This window comes from Centruroides sculpturatus, unplaced genomic scaffold (genome assembly GCF_000671375.1).
Source record: "Centruroides sculpturatus isolate CEXI.00-Female unplaced genomic scaffold, Cexi_2.0 scaffold15, whole genome shotgun sequence".
Classification (NCBI taxonomy): Eukaryota; Metazoa; Arthropoda; class Arachnida; order Scorpiones; family Buthidae; genus Centruroides; species Centruroides sculpturatus.
The window spans coordinates 1,423,029-1,446,427 of record NW_019384585.1 but is presented as its reverse complement, the minus strand read 5'-3'; the positions used below and the strand labels follow the sequence as shown (position 1 = coordinate 1,446,427).

Sequence of the window (23,399 nt, the reverse complement as noted above, 5' to 3'; positions counted from 1 at the left end):
TAGCTATTATAGGTCTTATGTAAGTGGAACAATCTGTCACTACAGTCATCGCGCACCGATTTGAATTCATTAAGAAAGCTTATATTTAAAAAAAACTGCATTAAAAGTTAGTTGCACAAAATTTAAAAAACATCACCCGAAAAATGTTCTATTCTGTATTTCACATAAAACAATGAGAATGAGATTACGAAATAAACTGTAATCACCAATTACTGAGCATAGGTATGATTATCATATGATTGTCGTGTATTGTATTTTGACAGAATTTAATAATCTCGGAGGCTTCGATACAGATTGAAAAGAGAGACTATGAGTGTTTATAGATAGAGAAAGATCCAAGAGTGACGGCATACCTTACTACTGAGCAGATACTCGATGAATTAATAATGTTATGAGAAGTTCATAGCAACATTTGTTATTCATCCTATACTTTGTAGCCCTGACCCAAAACACTGTTGCTAGGCGGTGCTGACTGTTACATTCCGGTCGCCTCACCCTTACTTGACCTACCATCCGGATGGAGTCCAATGACGAAGAAACGATATTTTGGAAATATATTTTGATTCGGATAGGAACTCTGATAATGGAAAAATAAAGCCCCAGAAAGAGTAAGTAAACTATACTTTTGTCATATCTAACCGTAGTAACGACGCAGGCTAAGTTGCGGAAGTGACTTGGAAGTTGATAGAGGTATTTATTGATAAAAATTTTTCTGAAACGCGCCTCCTTTTTTCTCAAAAGTACAAACATTATCCTAAAGGATGGAGTGCATATTTTCATCAAAATGTATTTGACATGGAATTCCACCTGCGTAACACATACTTCCCGTTTAGAGGAACTTATAACGCCTACCTGAATACTTCTCTTGAGATGCATCCAAATTCGCTGCCTAATTTTGGTTATGGTGATTCAAAGACGATCTATACATAGTATCTACTTTGGTCTAAGCGTTCTATCAACAACATAAACAATGTCAACGTGACTTTAATATATGAAGACGCACATTTTAGAGAGTACTGACCGGCGTCCTGCTCCAGCGTTTATTGACATTGCTCCATCGCTTTGTGCAGTCGTAACACATCCAGTACTTGTTGCTATCGAAATCTTAATAAAATTAATTAATAGAGTATTTAAAGAGCGTTTTTCTTTCTTCAACAACGACTACTTTTAAAACTACGCAAATATAATACACTTATCTAAATATATTCAATTCGTAATTATTATTATTTCGTTGGAGATTGTAATACTTTAAGAAGTTCCCAATAAAACTTCACCTTTGTTACTACACAAATAATTTGATATATAAATCATAATTCAACCAATTCTTGTTAGATTTACTAATAAAGCTGGCCTATAGTTTAAATTTGCTGCATTCTTTAGTTTTACGTCATCTAATATCGCAATATAATCGAACCGATTCTTTCTAGAAAGTTTTCTTAAAGTTATCATCAACTATATGAAGGACTTTGCCAGGTCAAATGAATATTAATGCTTCGTTATCAAAAATTTCCGTTTATTTATGAAAAATATAATCATAAGCTAATAAAACAAAATGAACCTTCGACACTAAATTCGAACCAACGTTTTAAATTAAGCTTACAACCAATTGTTCTTTTATACTTATAAGAAACTGCCATTAGAACAGGAAAATGATTGTATTTATTATCGCGTAAATATAAAAAATAAATAGACTTCATAAGGTATATTTGATTAGCCCGTTGCGTCATTCTATTCATTGTTTAAAAATAGCAAGATTAATATATATTACAGAAACAATGAATCTGCAACGTAGACTACTATTTAGTATTTAATTTCATTTTCTGAACAATGAAAACAACAATTGAAAGATAAGAAAGTACAGAAAAAGTTTCTTTCGAGATCCAATCATTATTTAATCATCTGAATAACTTAGCTTTAATCAAATCAAAAATNACATTTAACTATAAATCAATATGAATAAAAGAAGAAGAATTATCCAATTAATTCATTATTAACTTATAGAAGAGGCACATTATTTATTTTTGCTATTCCTTTTATAAAATATTAGTTTAGTCAATTTTGACCTTAATAACACGTCAATAACATTAAAATACAACGTATATTTCCTGATCGTTGAATAATCGAATATTGATATATCAATAATATATTATGAAGTAATCGAAGTTTATAGTTAAAGCAAAAGTTAAAAATAGAAATGAAAAAGTATCCCAGATATTTCGATCTGTTTTAATTAATCTGCAAGTTAGGAGAAGGAAAGGTTTTTCTGATAATTTGAATCGTCACATAAATTAATTTAGATTTAATTATTAAAATTAATGATGTTATTCGCGTTAATATGAAAGTCAAGGCTATTAGTGGGTAGATATTGGACCCTTTGAACACAGTTTTTCCAGTCAAAGGTTAGCAACTGTGTATCAAACATGAAACGAAATCAACACGATACGTTTTTATTTTTCATTTAACGTCAAAATAGTTTTCTAAGATTTCTGTTTAATTTAATTACTGATTTAACTCTTTACTCATTGCGTAACGTAAAGGAAAACTTTTTTTCTTTTTCAATTTCATGCTTAGAGTCTATCACATTTTAAATTTGGAAATTAATTACACAAAATTTTCAAGCTGCTAAAAATACAAGAAAAATTACTTGGATAATTTAAATAAATACGTTTATAATATAATATTATTTAAAAGAAAATGATAAACTATAATAGAAAGAAAGCATTAATATTTTGGATTAAAATATTAATTGCTGTTTCGTCCAACAGATGGCAATATGTTACTTTAATACTTAAGATCGATGTTATTTTAATATAGGATCATCTTTAAACTAATTTTTTATTCGTGTTAGAAATATTTAAACTCATTCAAAAATCATGTAACAATTCTTTGCATTGTTATTTCTAATTTAAATATGAGGAAAAATAACTAGGAAGCATCCGTAAATATTTAAGTATAGCATTTCAACAATGCTTATTTCTTTTTATAAAGTATTTACATATAAAACTATTAGAACTTTAAAATACATTTCCTTTATATATTAACATATAGGAATAGGATTTATAAAAGTGTTAAAGTGTTAAATAAATTTTAAAACCAATATTCTATGCATTATGCACTAGCTCACTATTTGATATATATAATGCTTATTATAATTGTATATTAATATGATAATGTTATAATTTCATTATAGCATTATATTATTAGTATACATTTATAATTATACAATTATAAATCCATTATAATTCATTCAAAATTGAATTATAACTTCATGTTTAATGTCATCTAGGTTAACATTATTTAAAGCATTACTCAATTTGTTATATTTATTTAATGTGCCACTAAAAGATATATTGAAAAGAATTATAATTATAATTACAACCAATTTTTAAAATTCTACTTGTTGAACATGCAAAACTTATCTAAAATTATATTTATGTATAAATTGATGATTAAATATTGAAAGTTGTAATAGTTTGTTCAGAATTTACATCAAAAGTATTTAATATATGTCAAATTAATAGTAAAAATATGTTTTTGTAATAAATGTATTAAAAATTATACATATGTGTGTATTTCATATACATGTAAATACTGTATATGCATATATTAATTAATATTATAATATGTATATAGAACTATATTTTATGTATATCTATTTATATATTGTATACATAAATTTCAAAATTTATTATTAATAATATTTTTTTAAAATAATGGCAAGTTATACATAAATTTTACAGTATACAAAATATATTCAGTTTTAATTTTTTTTTTTCTTTTTAAATATTAAGTGCATAGAAAACAATAGATAACTGAATTTTATAGGATTAAATATATCAGTTTCATACATTAACCGGATAATTATATAATAAATAAGTTATCAAACGTATTAATAAATTTAATAAATGCAAAATTTTAATACTGAAATTGATCTACAGATGGCAGCAACGACAGATATCCTTATTTTATATTATTGGCTAGCTCATGCGTTAAACTCTTTTGTTTAATTTCCATCACATCCGTTTCGAGAGGATAATAATTAATGATATTTTTCCTTTGGTTAATTAATAATGCATCAGATGTTTGGAGGCAGAGAATTGTGGCAAACACCTGGCAGATACAGTCAGGTAAAGAGAATAGGAACATCTGGAAAAGCGTTAGAAAGCCTTACATAAATAGTAAAATGGTAAACAAAGGAAAAAAAATCTCAAAAGACACTTTGTCAGTTGTTTTATTTCTCACTAAACATTACATGTATCTCAAGCACAATTATGAATATCCTTAGGATAAAGTTTTGATTAATGCGGGTACTGCAGATGCATTAAAAATGTATTTTTATCTTTAGAAATTTAGAAATGAAAAACCTCATAGGTTCAATTAGAAAAGAGAAAAGATTCTGGGATTTATGTATCACCAACAAATATCATGTGGTTGTGCGTTCATATATAAATATATATATATATATTTTATTTATTTATTTATTTATTATATATATATATATATATTGTTAGCCAATGAATCATTACCACAATTTTAAAATTTTCACCGTTGATAATATTACTGTCCTTACCTTCTACTAATATTTTGCCTTTATTCAAAAGACATGGGTCATCATAGACATACCAAAGTGTACAATATCTTTTAAATCTATGATTTTATTAAATGCAGTAACAAAAACTTGTATAATGTAAGATCCATTTACTTCAACCAATGAAAAGAGTAGCATTTTTTTCCAGTTGATAATGTCAGAAAGTCTAACAAACTCAAACTTTCTTAATGAGAAAAAGTACTTCTGTTAATACAATTTGAACTAGCCTCTTCAACCATATAGTCCAAACAACAAGCTTGGAAAGTAATTATTACACATCTGCACTCCACAGTAAGTACAGTACATTAAACCAGTTTCTCCATTTCCCACTCACATTTTCAATTAGATTTGTATCAGAGCATATAAATGTAGTAACTTAAAATAGGTTCTGTTTTTCTTAAACTGTTTGCAGTCAAGGATATTTGATTATTAAGTGTAGGATTAATTTCACATAAACTTTACTCAATCTTTAAATATGCTTAAAATTAGCTGTTTTGTTTCCTTTCCTTGTCATTCTAGATGAATGTAAATTTAATTAATAAAAATAAATGAAAACACCAGTAATTAATTTAAAAATATTTTACTGCCAGAACTTAATTCACTAAAAACATATTTTTGAGCACTTTTCCAGACAAAATGTTTTTCACTTTATAAGCATGTGTTAGGTCCGTCACAAATTCCAAATTGGAATGTTAACCTGTGCAATGATATTCCAAATAAAAGTTTGGAATTTGTGACAGACAGAGGCAGGCTTTTGAAGTAAGCTGNCCTTTTCTCAAATTTGGGTCTATAATCCTTTGAGTCACAACTTCAGCTTTATTTAGTATTCCTTCGTCAAGTATTTGAAAGTATTTCCTTTTCACTCAAAAATAAAATATGTATAAAAGTTTACGGCTTTGTGAAACTTCTTTTTTGAGTTTATGTCGTTGAAATAAATAAATAAACAAAAAATAAAACAATTTGTCGGTTTTGTTTACACGTTTATTGGACCGCATTGGAACTTGCTTTGGGCCGCGGGTTGGACACCCTTGCTCTAAGTAATAATTTTTTAACATTGCAAATAACTCAGTAAATACCATCTTTGTACATTTAATGATCATATTTTTATCAAAAGTCTATTTACAATAAGTTTAACACTTGCGTATTAATATGATGGAACGGGTATTTATAGTATCTAATAAAGTTATATAACTTATTGGATTTAATTGTCAAATCTTTTTTAAATAACAAATATGAATATAGATTTATAATTTCCAGTTAACACACACACACACACACACATATAGGCTATACATTTCGATGAACAAATTAATATACAAATTTAAATAATATAAATAGCAAATAATCATGTAATACTAAAATACAAATTTATGGCTCGGTGGAAATCGAGTAAAAGTAAAAAGTAATTTAACATTATGTCTACGAAGAATTTTTTCAAACAGTTATTTGAACCCTTTAACCTAATAAAAATTGAAAATGGAAACTGGTTAATAAAGTAAAAACAATTAATAGATGTTTTTGACATAGGCGAAGACGTGCGCCTGGAAAGAAGGTAAAGGTGAATTCAATGTTAAAAATAATAAAAGTTTTTTAGATTATAGGAGAGAAATTGAATTAACATCAATTGATTTCATTATAAGTATATTTATTAAGAAGTTATAATGAATTAGAAAAGTTCATTGAAAGAGAAACGTATTATCAGACATTTCTTGAGCTTCAACATTAAACATATCAGTAAGAGAATTATTGAAAGTATTAAAGCTTTTGAAATTATATTATTTTGAGTGTTTTTGGAAACTATCTAAAACATTCTACAACTTTCCAGAACTTTTCAAACTCCAAATTTTTTACTTTCCACTTCAAGACGTACATCCTCACCTATGTCAAAAAATCTAGTAATCGTCTTTATTTCATTGACCAATTTTCATTTTATTATCTAGATTGGAAGAGGTTCAAATAAATGTTCGAAAATCTATCGAATCAAAAGTTCTATTAATTTAGTAGGTCTACTATACACACTTCAAATTGCTCTATTATTCAGCTCGATTTGGTCAAATCGCTCTCACAATGTTATAAAAATCCTTATGAAATGACGTTCTTTACAATGAAGTTAAAAATAAATTCAAACTTAAATTATAAACAAAACTTATTTTAATAAATTACNTCAATTTTATTTTAGATATTAAAAAATAAATTAGAAAAATAGAATGAGTACTTTTATAAAATATATTTGTACATAACTTTAGGGTGATCAATTTATTATAACATAAATGTTGATATAATTTTGTCTTTTAGCGAAACTTTTTATTTAAAACATAATGTAATATAATTATTTAATTCTTTAGTTTTATTTTTATTAACCGAACACTAACAATTTCTAAACCTTTCAACTACTACATATTTTCCTTTTGAATTTTGTCATTTTATAGGCCTAAATTTATTAAAAAGATACAACATATAAAACCGTAAGTGTACAAAAAAATTTTAAATGCCAATTTTAATTTTTTTAATTAATAATTATTAATAATTTTTAAAGAAAACGACGTAGGAGTCATAAAAATATTCAAGTGATAAGTGATAAAAAATTATTTTACACACAAACTTGTTATTTAAAAATAATAAAGCTTAGTATAGCTAATTAAAAGACAAATCATTTTGTAAATTGCACCTTTTAGTAATCTTTTAACTTCGATTTTTATTTAAAAAAAACTAATAATATAGGGCCTATACTATTAGTTTGATGAAATAGCTATTAATATTAATATTAATTTTACTACTATTTTCTTATGTACTAATATACCAGATTATAAATTGGCCGTAAAAAAGCATTAATGAAATTAAAGTTTTTAAAATATTAAATGAAACATAATCCAATTTAGAGTAAATCTCATTTGAATTATTAGAAAAATTTCTCTAATTTAAGAAAAAATTCTATTAAACAATTATTAATTTTAATTCAAAAGTTAAGCACAAAAAATATAGGCCTAGATACAAGAATATTGTGTCATGTTATTTCTTTATCAATAAAAGTTAATTGTTACTTGCAGGTCATATTCAAACAATATTGATTTACATGGAATCTTTAATTCATTTATTCATTTCTTTACTTCATTAATAATAAAATATTAATCTTCTTTTAAAATCATAATTTAGCCATCAAAAGGTAATATTCAGCTGTACATATAATTTATAATTTTGACATATTTATATTTTTTAAAATAATAAAAGTTTTAACAGTATATATATGATATCGAAAACGAGTCATGACTTTATATTCTATAATAATTAGGCCTAAACGCAAAATTAGAAAACACTTAGTTTAATATTTATATTAATACTTTCGAAAATTTATAAAGTGTATGAAAGTATTAATACAGTAAAAGTAAAATTTATTGCTTTAACGCATGTAGATTTTACTTTAATAATGTTAATTCCATATGTTCAAGTAGTTTATCTTTAATCTAAATAAATTTTTTACTACAGAATATGAGAAAAAGGTATTAAAAAATCTTTGACCTATATAATTAAATAAATTTTGTTATAATTCATAAATTTCTACTGAAAAACTAAATATCAGAATTTCGCCAACTCTGTAATTTAATCTAAGATATAGGGTAATGGCACCATTAGTCGACCGTTTAAAGCTGTTTTTGACTTTGATATTTTTTATTACGATGTGTAGTAACGCAAAAAGCAAAATTTATATATGAGAATAAAGTTTGTTCTATACTTGTAATGAAAAAGAAATCATTTTTTATTTGACCTTTCTCTAAATTATGAAGAAAAATTAATTAATCACATGGGTTATTCACACAGTAATTGACCATGAAATCCCCAAGTCCAACCACTGATGATTCAATTGTTGACCACATAAGCCAACTGCAGTGTTTATTTATATAAATTCAGTTGGATAAGTAGGAAATCTTACACGTGAACATTTATATGAATTATGATTTATTACCACAGAAACATCACATATGAGTTGCACTGTTGCAGCAACATTAAGGGTTCCTGCTATTGGTGAGAAATGATACCACCTGCTGCAATAATCACAACCATTTTTTAGTTTATCCATTTCTGTATCACTATCTGAATCCTCAGCACAATTTGCACACTTTGCTTCTCAGTGATCCCAACTTCATTTGTATTTAATGATGCAAGAACTTTTCTGCGTTTTCCCCCCTCTGTCACTCCATTTCCTGGAAGATCTTTCAGCGTTTTTCTTCAGACTTTCCATTTTCCTCCTTTTTTTTTCTTCTGTTTTGCTTTTGTTCTTTCCTTTTGTAATATGAGCTCTCTCCAAGAATTGGATGCAATGGACGTTATTTCCGTTCACGTTTCTTTTTTCTACCAATTGATCGTGGACAATACAAATAATGAAAAAAAGCCAGGAGACACGTTTTCATGTGATGATATATATGGAATTGCTGGAGATAGATTTGAATCAGACTTGATTATTTCAGAATTTTCAGAACTTGATACAGCTCTGATAGACGCGTTTTGGACTCTAATAGTAGAAAGAGTATCAGAGAATGTTTCTTTCGTATACTGATTTATTTTGCGTTTTTGGAGTTTGCTTTTTACTGGTGGAAATTTTATGCTTTGACACCTGCATTAAGAATTATACAACTGCTAATTTTGTTATTTTCGGGATTTTATGGATGATTTTGATTGGCTTTATATTTAAATATTAAATACCCTGGAATAACAGGCATTGGAAAGCCGGCGTGCATCAGTGGTTGATCACTGGTTATTCTGCGCCAGTAGTCAACTAGCTTAGTCGCACGACCGTTTATGGCAGTCGACAACTGAGTTTTCCTTCATCGAGAGCCTCGTATATGTAGCAACTGTGAAAGGAAGACTGGCATGTGCATTTTCAATCATTGACACGTCACAAAAAAGTCACGAACTCCAGTACTCGACCACCGGGGGTCGAACATGCGAATTTAAGGAATCAGTAAACCCAGTAGTCGACCACCTCATTATTTACCGATTAGATCAGAATTGACTCAAATTATTAGCTTTGGAGGTGCTTTGATAGTTTACTATCCACAAAAACAAGTAAGCGTGCTCAATAATAGCCATTTTGTAGAAAATGTGCACCTGAAACATAGATTCTTAGACTTTGTTGTCATTTAAAGACTTGACATCACCTTACGACACCACCAGAAGAGGTTTGCGCAATAATTTTTTCCATCCCCGTGAGTGAAGCAATGTTATTCTTACATGCCATTGAGAATCATCTTATTATGCTTCCTGTAAAGATAGCTCGCCTAAACCTGTTCAGATGGACTAATTATGCACGGATTTCGGCTTAGATGGTCGACTACCGAAAACATTCGGCAATAGGAGCCCTTACCCTACTTTATTTTAATACAAATTAAATATTTTTTTGATATAAAAATGAAACTTATTTATATTTATTGTGGAAACTATTTTTCCTTTAATTTTAGATAATTTTTTAAGGTTTTTTTTTACTTTAATTTATTAGCTATCTTGAGAAAAAACTCGAAACTTTCTATAAACGAACTAATAATCGAAATATGTCTGTAGGAAAACGTTCCTCGTATATATTAAATTACTAAGAGATCATGTAAGAATTATTTAAAATGTCATAATAATAAACTTGTTTTATAAATTAATTAGATTTTTATTGCAGGCTACTTATATCAGATATGTTTAATAAAGATTTGACAATAATATCGAAACATTGTTATTAGAATGAAATGAAATTTAATAATTTCATCACCGTTTCTAATTTTTCCTCAAAACCTTTTTGAATATATAGCGCATCATAAGTAGGGTTTGAGTCATTGAGTAACACTCCTAAAAAATACAGTGCTCGTTTAATCAGACCAAATCCTAAAATGCATATTTTATATTTTGTCTTGAATTGTAGAATCCATATTAATTTCTGTATCTATATTTTTAAAATTATGCCTAACCTTTAGTTTTTTCAAATTAATTTTAAAAATTACTTCTATATTTATTTACAGTTTTTAAATAATCACTTCATAAACTATTATTACTATTGTATTAATATCTTTATTGTTTACAGATAATTTTATGTCTAAATAAAAATATGATTATTACAGAATTTTATTTTGTTTTAAAATATTTTTATATTTTAGTGAAGTAAAACAATTATATAACATTTGATAAGTAAATAAATATGCTTATAAATACGTAATGCTCAATTAAAAGTCTACCTTAAAACTTAGTTTTATTTAACGGTCACTTTACCGTAATCATTAATAAATTATATAAGTTTTTAGTTTAATATTTCACATATTACAATAGAAATAATATGTCATTTCTTAGAATCATGAAGTATATCGATTTTATATTTACAGTATATATTAAATACTTTAGTGATAAATTATAAATCTAAATATAATTTTTTAATCGTGGAAGAAAATAGGGAACAATTATTTTATAAAGAATTTTTTAGCTAATATAAACATGAAAAAAATTATCCTAACATTCTTGCTATATATTAAAACTGAACAGAAGGAAAATCCTTTAAGTTTGATAATTCAATTAAAAGAAGCAATTTCAAAACTAATTTTTAGATAAGACAATAAATTTCTACTCTGTGTACTGTCATTAACAAAATATATTATTAAATATAACTGACTCTACAAGTGAAAATTGTTATAAGAATTTTTATAAATTTATAAAACTTTAAAAATTTTCCATTCAACGAAATGAATTCATTTTAATTCCTTATATCAAAATTATTTTATTTCTTTTGTAATGCTTATTTCAAAATGTTAGTTTTAATTTACATGGTTGAGATTATTTAAATGATTTATAGTCATGTATTAATAAAACATGAAAATAAATCATGTAAATGTAAGTTTGTTAAACTTGTCACTAACATTTTATGAAACAAGTTTAGTATATGATAATTAATTATTATATATTTGTAAATTTAAAAATTAATATATTTTTTAGTTTTATTAACGGCTCTTATTATCCGCCTATAATACTGGACTTACACCAGTAATTGAAATATCGCCTGTTTAAGAAATCATCTTTTATTGACTCATTTTTATTCGGGGAATGCATTTCGGACCCTGTCAGCCTACAGGGACAAGATTATTATTGACTTGCTAAATTATTGACCTGAATATAATATAAAAAAAGAATTTAAAAAATGCATACGCTCATGCTAGCGACCTTGGACATTGTCACTTTGACCCCACTGTATCTCGAAAACGAAATCACGGACCGGATTTTTATTACATTTTTAATTTCCTCGTATCATTAACTAAAATGACAATCAAATCGGTATATTAAAATCGGCCGATCAAGTTTTGAGAATGAATTCAATTCTGTAAACCACACAGAAAACATTTCGTTAACGTCCCGCTTCAATAAAGAAATGTTATTAATTAATACAGTATTTTCTATTCTAATCGTCATTTATATAAACATATATATTTCTTTAAATCAGTCATTGTCTTTTTAAGTTGTTTTAAATTATAGAGATAAACTTCTCGGTTCGAACTTCATTATCAACTCTTGTATAATAAAAAAGAAAGAAACGTATATTTACCAGTTTGTTTATAAATATCAACATTTATTTTAATACTTGTCAAATCTGTAAAAAAAATCTGTAATTTACAAAGGGCTATATTTAGACATTATGATTAGGGGGTTGATTTTTCCGACTGATATCAAATCAAACTTAAATAAGCACGTTCTTACTTTGCTTGGTTCGAAATACTTGATTACAAATTTAACGACTTTAACCATTATGCACTTAAAAATATATTATGTTTGTTTATCATTTTTTTTTATTTTTCATACTATGACTTCCGACTTATTCAGCTTAATTTGCTGACATTGAGAGAGACGACTTCCCAAAACCTCTCAGTAACTTCACCCCTGAATTTAGTCTCTGTATCTTATAAATAATATTAATACCTTTATTGAAAAAATATATATGTATTATTTTACTTTGTGTTTGCTAAAAACTGAATACGAGACCTATTGTATTTTAAATGTTCATTTTAATTGCATGTACAACACTTGAATTTATCAATTAGGCCTACTCAAATCTCTATTCTGGATAGATTATATTATCAGCTTTAATTTTGCTTATTACAAAGTCTTTACTAGTAATAAAATCGGACATCGGTAAGGAACGGAGGACGATATTTCGATATGAACTTCTAGTTAAAAAGTAAGTATAACGACTATCTTACGATTACAGGAGATATTCTCATGCTCAGCTGTCTTGTCATTTAAAAAATAATAACAAAATATTAAACAATAATTATGATTCTTTAACAGAAAAATTATTTCATTTAAAGATCTCTTAAATCAAGAACAAATTGTTCGTAATATTTTTAGAAAAATAATCGGTTTTTAATTAAAAGAGAAGTTTCAATTAAGGGATATCGAAGATTATTTTAATTATAACATTTTATTTTTTTAAATTTAAAATCTTATTTCGAACGAAACTCAAAAGTTTTATCCATTGTCGGATATTATTAGATATTTCCGATCTCATTAATCAAGAATATACCGGAATAATTTAGTAAAGCGAAATACGAAATAAATTAAGGCTTATATTCTAAATCTTTCTATGCATTAAAGACAATTTTTTGACAATTGAGATTATTAAAAAATAAATTAATAAATATTAAATTAAAGCCTGTTAATTTCTGAATAACTTCATATTTTATCTTAAGATTTTACGCAGAAATTTTTAAATAAAAAATTTTTCAAGTATTTTATAGCGTTAACAAAAATAATAAAACTGTTTTTCTAGCTTTTAGATTATATTCTATATTGAAGTAGCATGGCTGATTACGTAGTACGCATAAGAAAAGCAACGATTGATTATTATTATTATTTTATATTTAAAATCTTAATTTAGAAATTGTTAAACTGTTCGCATTTTATATTTAAATAATTTAATATTCTGTTCCGTACTCGATAACTTAATTAAAAACTAAATAAATAAATCAATCTGATCAAAAGTATTAATCTATTATATAGTGCACAGTAGGCTTATATTAATTTATTCTAAATTTATCCTTTAAAATCAAATGAAATACAACCATGTCAAAGAATATTGTCATTCGCGTCTATCTAGTTTTTCAATTTTAAACACCAGATTTTTCATTGTCTTTAATATAATGTACATAATTTAACGAATTTATATATTTGTATGTTCATTTACAAATAAATAAATACAAGAAATAACCAATCAAAAAAGTTTAAAACGACAATAAGAAAAAACCCCTCAGTCATATTCTTATAAGGTAAATAGAAAAGACAGAAGCAAAAATTTAACGAAATTGAAGTACTGTATTGGTGTTGTAAACGGTTTCTTGCGAAAGTGATAAAAAGTATATATATATATATATATATACATATAATTTATTTATTTTATACAGGCGATGTCGCTAAGACAATAATTATCACTCCCCCGATATAACGAATAAACATGAACAAATAAAAACAATTTATATATACCATTTTAATATAAGAGATTAAAATAAATTATTTAAAATTAATGACTTCAATTTAGTAAGAAGTGACAATTATATTTAATTGATGTTTTTAAATATAAACTTTCACTTATCTACAATTTATAAATACAAGCAGATAACTAAACTCGATAATACCTATATATAGTTTGAGTAAATCGTATTTCTTATCACTATCTGGACTTATTGCTCTTGATTAAATCAATATAAATAGGACTATCTGTTTTGCTGTAATCTAGAAATAACTTATATAAACGATCATCTACCGTTTGTTTTCGAAAGACTTTTATCACTAATACTATAAGTTTTATAAATTCATTATTATATATAATTTAAATGAAAGAATTAAATTAATTTTATTCAATTAACATTTCTTCTTAAATAAAAAAAACGATGTAAGAAAAATTATATCGATTGACAAGTTTTCTTTAATGATAGCTTCATTTAAATTTTTCTTCTGTTCGATTTGAATATCTGCACGTACCGCATTTTTTAAGTTTCGTAATTGTTAGTTACACTTCAATGTCAACTACTACACGTCCTTCACTTCAAAAAATTATTATTTCTCTAAGTATGAATGCAAATTGACATTTATACACCTATCTGATGATTAAATCATGCGTAATACTCAAAACTGAAAAAAGTTCGAAGAATATTACTATATTATTTATTTATTTATTTATCTTTCTTGAATTGAAAATAATTTCTAAAATTTAATTAAACAAAATTTAATCTGACTACGTTTTCGAATCTTAATTTGTAATTATATATTTTGAAATTAACATATGATATGTTGATTCTCTACAAAAAGTTTTTTGAATGTATAATTTTTAAACTGTAAATTTTACGTTTAAAATCAAATAGTAAGTTTTTTTCCATTAATATTGATAACGTTTTAAAATAATATCATATTTATAATATTAATGACGTGTTTCAGTAAAATATTTTTTTTTTTTTTGACAATACTGTAACTAATTCGATAGAAAGTAGAAGGTAAGCCCGGCATTTCCCGGGTAAAAAATAAGAACAAACATTAAGATTAGGTCATTTCGTATTTCTCATCCTTCTATTATATTATATTATCGAATTTGATTTATAAGGTAGCCGATCTTACCCGTTTTCACAGGATGCAAGAATTAGGTGTTAGGTCCCCCCTCTTCCAGGTCTAATTAGAGATTTTTAAATGGGTCTAAAAATACGTTCGATTTCCCGCAAAAACGCTAAAAAAATCTCATCTAAAATAGTACGGTAGAAGCTGAGTTCTTCAGGGTAATCCTTAACTCTCTCTCTCTCCCCCGCGGCGGAGAATTTCGAAAAATCCTTTCTTACTGCATATTCTCATGACGTACTTTAACTGTGTTCCAAATTTCAACTTTCAATTCCTAACCCGTTTAGGCTCTGCGCTTATTATTATTATCAACCCATCTTGATTATATTATAAGATACAATAATTTCTGTTATAAAATTGTTGAATTAATTTTTATTTATTTAATAATAGCATAACTAAATTGCTTTATTAAATGCTAAAATAAAATAACTGTAAATTAATTTAATTATAGAATGTCATTTCGAATTTCTAATATTTGTATATAGGAAACAATACAGTTTTACATTCTGATATTTTATTTCTATGTCAATAATAAAATTTTATTAAAATTAAGACATTAGTTTCATAAAATCTTTTTAAAATTAAACATTTTGTACTAATTAATGTCGGTGTTTTATTATTATTTAAATGAACCTAAGAAACTTACTAAACTTTGGAATCTTACTCTTGACCAATTTCTATTTATAAGCTCTTCAAAAAAATATTTTTCAGAAATAAATATTATATTTTCATGGCTTAATTATATTTTAAAGCAATTTATATAAAATAAATGTTATATCGATAAAATTTATATTTCTATTAGGAAATAACATAAAGTTAAGTTTTATTTCAGTAAGTCGACCCCCCTATAACACTGTTGATTATTCCGTTTTATATGAATTCCATGTTGTACGAGTCACTTAGATTTTACAAATACGTATGCCGGGCTGTGAATGGCTCACGTATTTGTAAAATCTAAGTGACTCGTACAACATGGAATTCATATAAAACGGAATAATCAACAGTGTTATAGGGGGGTCGACTTACTGAAATAAAACTTAACTTTATGTTATTTCCTAATAGAAATATAAATTTTATCGATATAACATTTATTTTATATAAATTGCTTTAAAATATAATTAAGCCATGAAAATATAATATTTATTTCTGAAAAATATTTTTTTGAAGAGCTTATAAATAGAAATTGGTCAAGAGTAAGATTCCAAAGTTTAGTAAGTTTCTTAGGTTCATTTAAATAATAATAAAACACCGACATTAATTAGTACAAAATGTTTAATTTTAAAAAGATTTTATGAAACTAATGTCTTAATTTTAATAAAATTTTATTATTGACATAGAAATAAAATATCAGAATGTAAAACTGTATTGTTTCCTATATACAAATATTAGAAATTCGAAATGACATTCTATAATTAAATTAATTTACAGTTATTTTATTTTAGCATTTAATAAAGCAATTTAGTTATGCTATTATTAAATAAATAAAAATTAATTCAACAATTTTATAACAGAAATTATTGTATCTTATAATATAATCAAGATGGGTTGATAATAATAATAAGCGCAGAGCCTAAACGGGTTAGGAATTGAAAGTTGAAATTTGGAACACAGTTAAAGTACGTCATGAGAATATGCAGTAAGAAAGGATTTTTCGAAATTCTCCGCCGCGGGGGAGAGAGAGAGAGTTAAGGATTACCCTGAAGAACTCAGCTTCTACCGTACTATTTTAGATGAGATTTTTTTAGCGTTTTTGCGGGAAATCGAACGTATTTTTAGACCCATTTAAAAATCTCTAATTAGACCTGGAAGAGGGGGGACCTAACACCTAATTCTTGCATCCTGTGAAAACGGGTAAGATCGGCTACCTTATAAATCAAATTCGATAATATAATATAATAGAAGGATGAGAAATACGAAATGACCTAATCTTAATGTTTGTTCTTATTTTTTACCCGGGAAATGCCGGGCTTACCTTCTACTTTCTATCGAATTAGTTACAGTATTGTCAAAAAAAAAAAAAATATTTTACTGAAACACGTCATTAATATTATAAATATGATATTATTTTAAAACGTTATCAATATTAATGGAAAAAAACTTACTATTTGATTTTAAACGTAAAATTTACAGTTTAAAAATTATACATTCAAAAAACTTTTTGTAGAGAATCAACATATCATATGTTAATTTCAAAATATATAATTACAAATTAAGATTCGAAAACGTAGTCAGATTAAATTTTGTTTAATTAAATTTTAGAAATTATTTTCAATTCAAGAAAGATAAATAAATAAATAAATAATATAGTAATATTCTTCGAACTTTTTTCAGTTTTGAGTATTACGCATGATTTAATCATCAGATAGGTGTATAAATGTCAATTTGCATTCATACTTAGAGAAATAATAATTTTTTGAAGTGAAGGACGTGTAGTAGTTGACATTGAAGTGTAACTAACAATTACGAAACTTAAAAAATGCGGTACGTGCAGATATTCAAATCGAACAGAAGAAAAATTTAAATGAAGCTATCATTAAAGAAAACTTGTCAATCGATATAATTTTTCTTACATCGTTTTTTTTATTTTTANATATATATTAAATTAAGAAAGGAGTGAGATAATTTATAAATAAAGTAATAAAAATCAATATTAGTACAATTATATTAATTAATAGAGGAATTTCGAAGAAGAAATTTTTTTTTGTAATTCATAACATATTAATAGTCATTTTGCTTAAAACTATACAAAAGAATTTAAAAACAAAACATCATTTTCATATGGCAATGCCCCTATAGAATTTCTCGTGCAAGGCAATGCCCTTTTGTCTCTATGTTTTCACTTATTAATGTAAACTTAAAAATTTTGCCTACATTTAGTATAGTTTTTATACATTTAAAACTATTATATACTCTTCATGCTCTTGTTTAATGATACTAAATTTAAAACTGATTATAACGTCTTTAATTATGATTAAAAATGATTTTTAAAAATCTTCTTGTGATGTTTTGATGCCAAAAAACTAATTAAATTTTCTTTGTATGCTAATGTTTAACTCGTGGAAACAAGAAACAATTATGCCCCAAAAATGTTTATAATTTAAATTTATTAATTATATTTACATTAAAATTTTATAATTTAATCTATTTCATCCTAACTTTTAGATTAAATAAATATATAACTGATCACGTTATAAATATGAAAGATACAGTACACTTTATTCTACGATAAGTGAAGATGAAAAATAACTCTAAATAAATATTTTTCTTTCTATAAAATTATTAACCATTGTAAATTAATTTGTAAAAATAATGGTAAATTTTAGGTCATATAATTAAACGTAGTTAAATAAATATCTTTCTAAATAAACGAATTCATTTCGGTTTATAATAGAAATGTTAAACTTCATAAGATATTTTTACAGCATAAAACACTTTCTAATCAAATGGACTTCAATATTTATAGTAAATGATATGAAAATGATGTTATTTTTCTATCTGCGATAAACGATATCAAACTTTTTCTCCATTTAAATATCGCAACTTAAAAACATAGCTTAATCAATTCACTAACATTTACTTTAAACTTATTCTTTTTAGTTAAGCTTAAAATTAGTTTTGCTATTTTAAACTTAACTAATTTTATCTAGTTATATGTATATATATATATTTTAGTTTTGGCGATTTCAAATACAATTGTGAATAGACTAAGCGATGGAAAATATTAAATTAATTACTAAATTTATTATTAAAATAAAAATTAGTAAACTAAAATAAAATAGTTTTATCTGAATACAAAAATGCAATGAAGTAAATATATTGACCGAAATGCCTTTCGACTGAAATATTAATATAAAAATACTTTCAGAAATTTTTCAACTAGGAGTGACTATCAATCTTCAAGCAATTAGGATTTCTCGTGTGTTTTTGGCACTTAAGCTACGCTGTAAATCAAAAGTATATATTTTAAAAGGTATGTGTGTATATTATAAAACTTCTTAAAATGTTTATAAAAAAACAATTGCATAAAAATAAGATTACTTCTCATATTTTAAAATATATTTCATTACTTAAAATTTAATAGGTCTCGAAATTATACAGACATATGTATAAATAAAATTTTAGAATTTATTACTACTTTAATTCTGAAGTTTCCTTTTTATATTTCCAACAAACAGTTCTTGCTTAATGTAAACCAACGTTATATAATTTAAATTATTTAATTATAAATTTAATTTCATTCAAAATTATAAATTTTATTAATAAATAAAATGGCCAGGACAACAATAAAATATATTCACAAAATGTCTTCCTATTTTGTTCTTTTTTAACACTTCAGGAACACAACACAACAGTCTTTATGGAGGAGTCAACCTTTTTTATTAAGGCAACTCATCCCTCTCGATATGCAAAAACGTTTAAAGATTCCAGGACGACCGCACGATAAATTAATCTGTGAATATTTTTTATACTTCATTGCTGTCCTGGCCATTTTATTAATTAATAGACTATATTTCATGATTGTGCCGTCGCCCAGGAATTTTTAAACGTTTTTGCATATCCAGGCGGATGAATAGCCTCAAATAAAAGGTCGACTCCGCCTTAAAGACAGTTGTGTTCCTGAGGTGTTGAAAAGGACAAAATATGAAGACATTTATTTATTGTTTCTTCCAATTTCGTGAATATTTTTTATATTATAATTAAAATATAACATCATTAATAATTGTTATGAAACGAAGAATATCTAAAATTTAAATGTGCAAAAATATCTGACAAAAATAATGAAAACGATTAAATGTTGACAAAATTTATCACTAGTTTTATCTAATATTGAAATAATATAAATAGATTGATACTGATTCTTTTATTAATCTGTTTTATTATCCTTAATTCAAGAAAAACAAGTGGCAATAATGACTTTTATCTAATAAGGCTTCAATAGCTACATGTTTAATTTTTATTTCAGTATGTTGCCCGCAATCGACATTATCATTACTGTTTTGATGCGTATAAAAATATGACAACTGATTAAACAATTATCAAAACTTTATATAATAAATTGAAAATTCATAGAATATAATGAGGAAAGAAAGAAAGAGGGGAAAAAACTTTCAGGGCAGAATGGCGACAGAAGATTTATAGACTTCGATGTAACAGTTTAAACTAACAGAAGAAAAGTTAAATGCATATCGAATTTCGCTGTTTCACATGCTCGGTTAATTAATCAAATTATCTCCATGACATTATCAAGGTTGATTTTAAATACGAGAAACATTATTCCATTTCCTTTAATTTGTTGGGTCATTGTTCTCTTTAAGATTTCGAAACAATATTTATTTATAACATAATAAATGAGAAAAAAGATTTTTCCTAGCAAATAATTAATTTTTAATTATTATAATAAATAAAATTTTAAATTTAATATAGGCAAAATTTTACGGTGTTTAATATCCGAGGCCGAAAATTCAGATTGAGGTCATTTACCTTGATGAAATAAGCATTTCAAAAAAAGAAAAGAATCCAGTTATGCATATAAAAATTCAACACGAATACTGCTTCTCACGCATATTGCAAATCTCTCATTTTAATTCACTACAATATCCTCTAATTATATAATTTTTCGCATGTTTTGCTTAAAATCCATGAATGATTAAACATTTTATTCAGATCTTTAACAATTTTTTTAGTTTCAATTGTCTTATCAAAATAAAGAACTGTTAAAAAACTGAATTAAATTTCTGTTATCGATCATACGAATCTTGTACCTGCGTATATTTGGGACCTGCAGTTAGTACGGTAGCAAAGCAGAATCTCTATAACTCGAAGTGAATAGAACGAGCTCGTAATAAAGATGTCATAGAATGCCAACAGCTGGCAGGGGATATTGCCAGGGCTACAGAGTGCTTATCAGGCACCCATCTCGGCCCCTTCGAGGTCAAACCCGTAACTCAGCCCCTGACAGCCCACAAATCACCGGGCTCGGTGGCAAATGACTCCGGGGCTGCAAACCCACGTACGAGGTCCCCTTCTGCGAGATCTGCTCTCCAGCACGTGACATTTTCAGTTCTAATTAACCGCCAGTTGATGTTTAGCTTTATCACCTGTTTTGTACCAGTTTTATAGCACGAAATTAGATTGGAGTTAATAACTACAGCTCCCCCGCTAGGCTCTCTTAAATGAAGTATGAGAAAAATCCATTATGTATTGTGTATAATAAATCTAGATCTATCAATCCAGAAAACTTCTAACAAGTGACACAATGTGGACCCCTTTAAGTAATCATTAAATTCTATCTGTGAAGAAAATTACTTCCCTGGACCTATCACTTACGAGAGAATGCCGTTTAGCTTGACACCGATAAATACTTGGTAAGACCTTGATAAGTTCATTGGCTCACCGTTGCATCGGATCAACACCTTGGGCAAGATTCATCAAGAACTACACTAAGCCTGGATCTGTTCAACTATTCAATATCCGAGGTACAAATTAAGGAGACTATGACCCACTTTTCCAAATTTGCATAATGAGATAAAAAGTGTAACTTATGCTTAATTCATTTAAAATACAGTAACAATAGATAACTTGTAAAGAAGTTTTAAAAATTCATTTGAAAAATACATCGTTTTGATATGTTTAATTAGAAAATACAATAAGAACTGAATATTATAAAGAAATTTATGAATTCGATTATTTAAAATAATGAATTATTTCGAAAGATTTATTATAATTACGTTAAGCTATGTTTTAATATTAAAAACTGTTATTTTACTTGTTTTACCAATGAGTATTTTGGAAAATTACATAATTTTTGTATTGATTAAACATACACGAGAGAGAAAGAGAGAGAGGAGAGAAACTAATCGTGTGTGCATTCCACCCTGAATCACTACAGCATGTGATGTGTGAATAACATCCCCCACTTGCTGGAAGCACTTATATAATGTTTAATAGCTTGTCACATGATTTCCCTCCTTGTGTCTCTTGGAACAAAAGATAGCGAACACGTCACAAAGTTGACGTCATACGTAAGCGGCAAGTAATATCAGGTAAGAAATTCTAAATTACAAAACACGAATGCGTAGAAGATTCCAGTGAAATGCATGTTATTTCCCGTTCATTTTGATTAATTACATTCCAAGAAAAGCACTTGACGTAACTGTCAGGTGGTGAGGACCACAGAATAGCGAAAAATCGGTCGAAAACCGCGTTCCATGTTATTTATTCATGCATGACTCTCTGCAAATCTTTATTTTTGGATGTTCTTCCAGGACATTCACTGGGACAAAAATATGTTTCGTTGTGTCATCCTTACAAGATGGAATGTGATGTTTGTATACAAACTGTTTATCTGTAATTAGTTTTATATAATTGAAATCAACTGTATGTGCAGTTTTCGTAATACAAAAAATCTAGAATAGACTTACCAATAAAATATTTAATTTTTCTTTTCAGTTTAAAAAGGTGAATGAATTTACATTCTGTCCTTGATGACAAATCAGCAACGGTTAAATAAACCAGCTGCGAAAATAGAAAGTTTCCCGTACTGGTCATTGGCCGATATCCGTTCTATATTAGAACGCATGAATGTTTCTCCTCAAGACACACGTGTAAGGTGGATAAACCCTCCTAAGATCACCAATTGAACTAATTGTCAGACTCTTTTTCCAATAAATCCAACTTTTAAATCTCTAAAGTTCCTGACTATTGAGTATATAGCATGATACCATACAATTTTTTTATGTGAAAAGGGAGGGGAAGAAACGATCGATCTTCTTGATCAATTACAACTGACCCAACTTCCGGGGAAACGAATTCGAAACAGATACCACCGGAAATTAGTCTTCTTTCACGAATATCATAAGCTGACTTGGCTTAATATCAGATTTCGACAAACGAGATAAGAATTTAAAAAAACGAAAGAAAAAACGCAAAATATCTAATAGTTAATTAATTCAATACATTAGTTCTAATATAAGTTTTAATGACTTAGTTCACTGTAAAAGGTCAGCTGCATATTCTTTTACTTCTAAAAAGCATATAATTATTTAATTAAAATTTATCACGGATTTAATTATTCATACAAATATTGTTAATTAATGATTAAAGTTTAACTAATAATATATAAAATTTACTAGATAAACGTTCATGCATGTATAACAAATATACATCATGAATATAATTTATTTATTTAGATCTAAGC

General features: G+C 26.3%; 1 long non-coding RNA gene across 2 annotated transcripts; it reads left to right on the top strand.

Annotated features, from left to right (window-relative positions):
- LOC111624579 lies at nucleotides 1–22,871 on the top strand. 2 transcript variants are annotated; one of them, XR_002756602.1, is made up of 4 exons: nucleotides 1–608; nucleotides 19,068–19,172; nucleotides 22,468–22,549; nucleotides 22,652–22,871. It is a non-coding gene; the product is annotated as an uncharacterized LOC111624579 (long non-coding RNA). The 2 variants fall into 2 exon arrangements; XR_002756603.1 differs by lacking the exon at nucleotides 22,468–22,549.
- The last annotated feature ends 528 nt before the right edge of the window (nucleotides 22,872–23,399 follow it).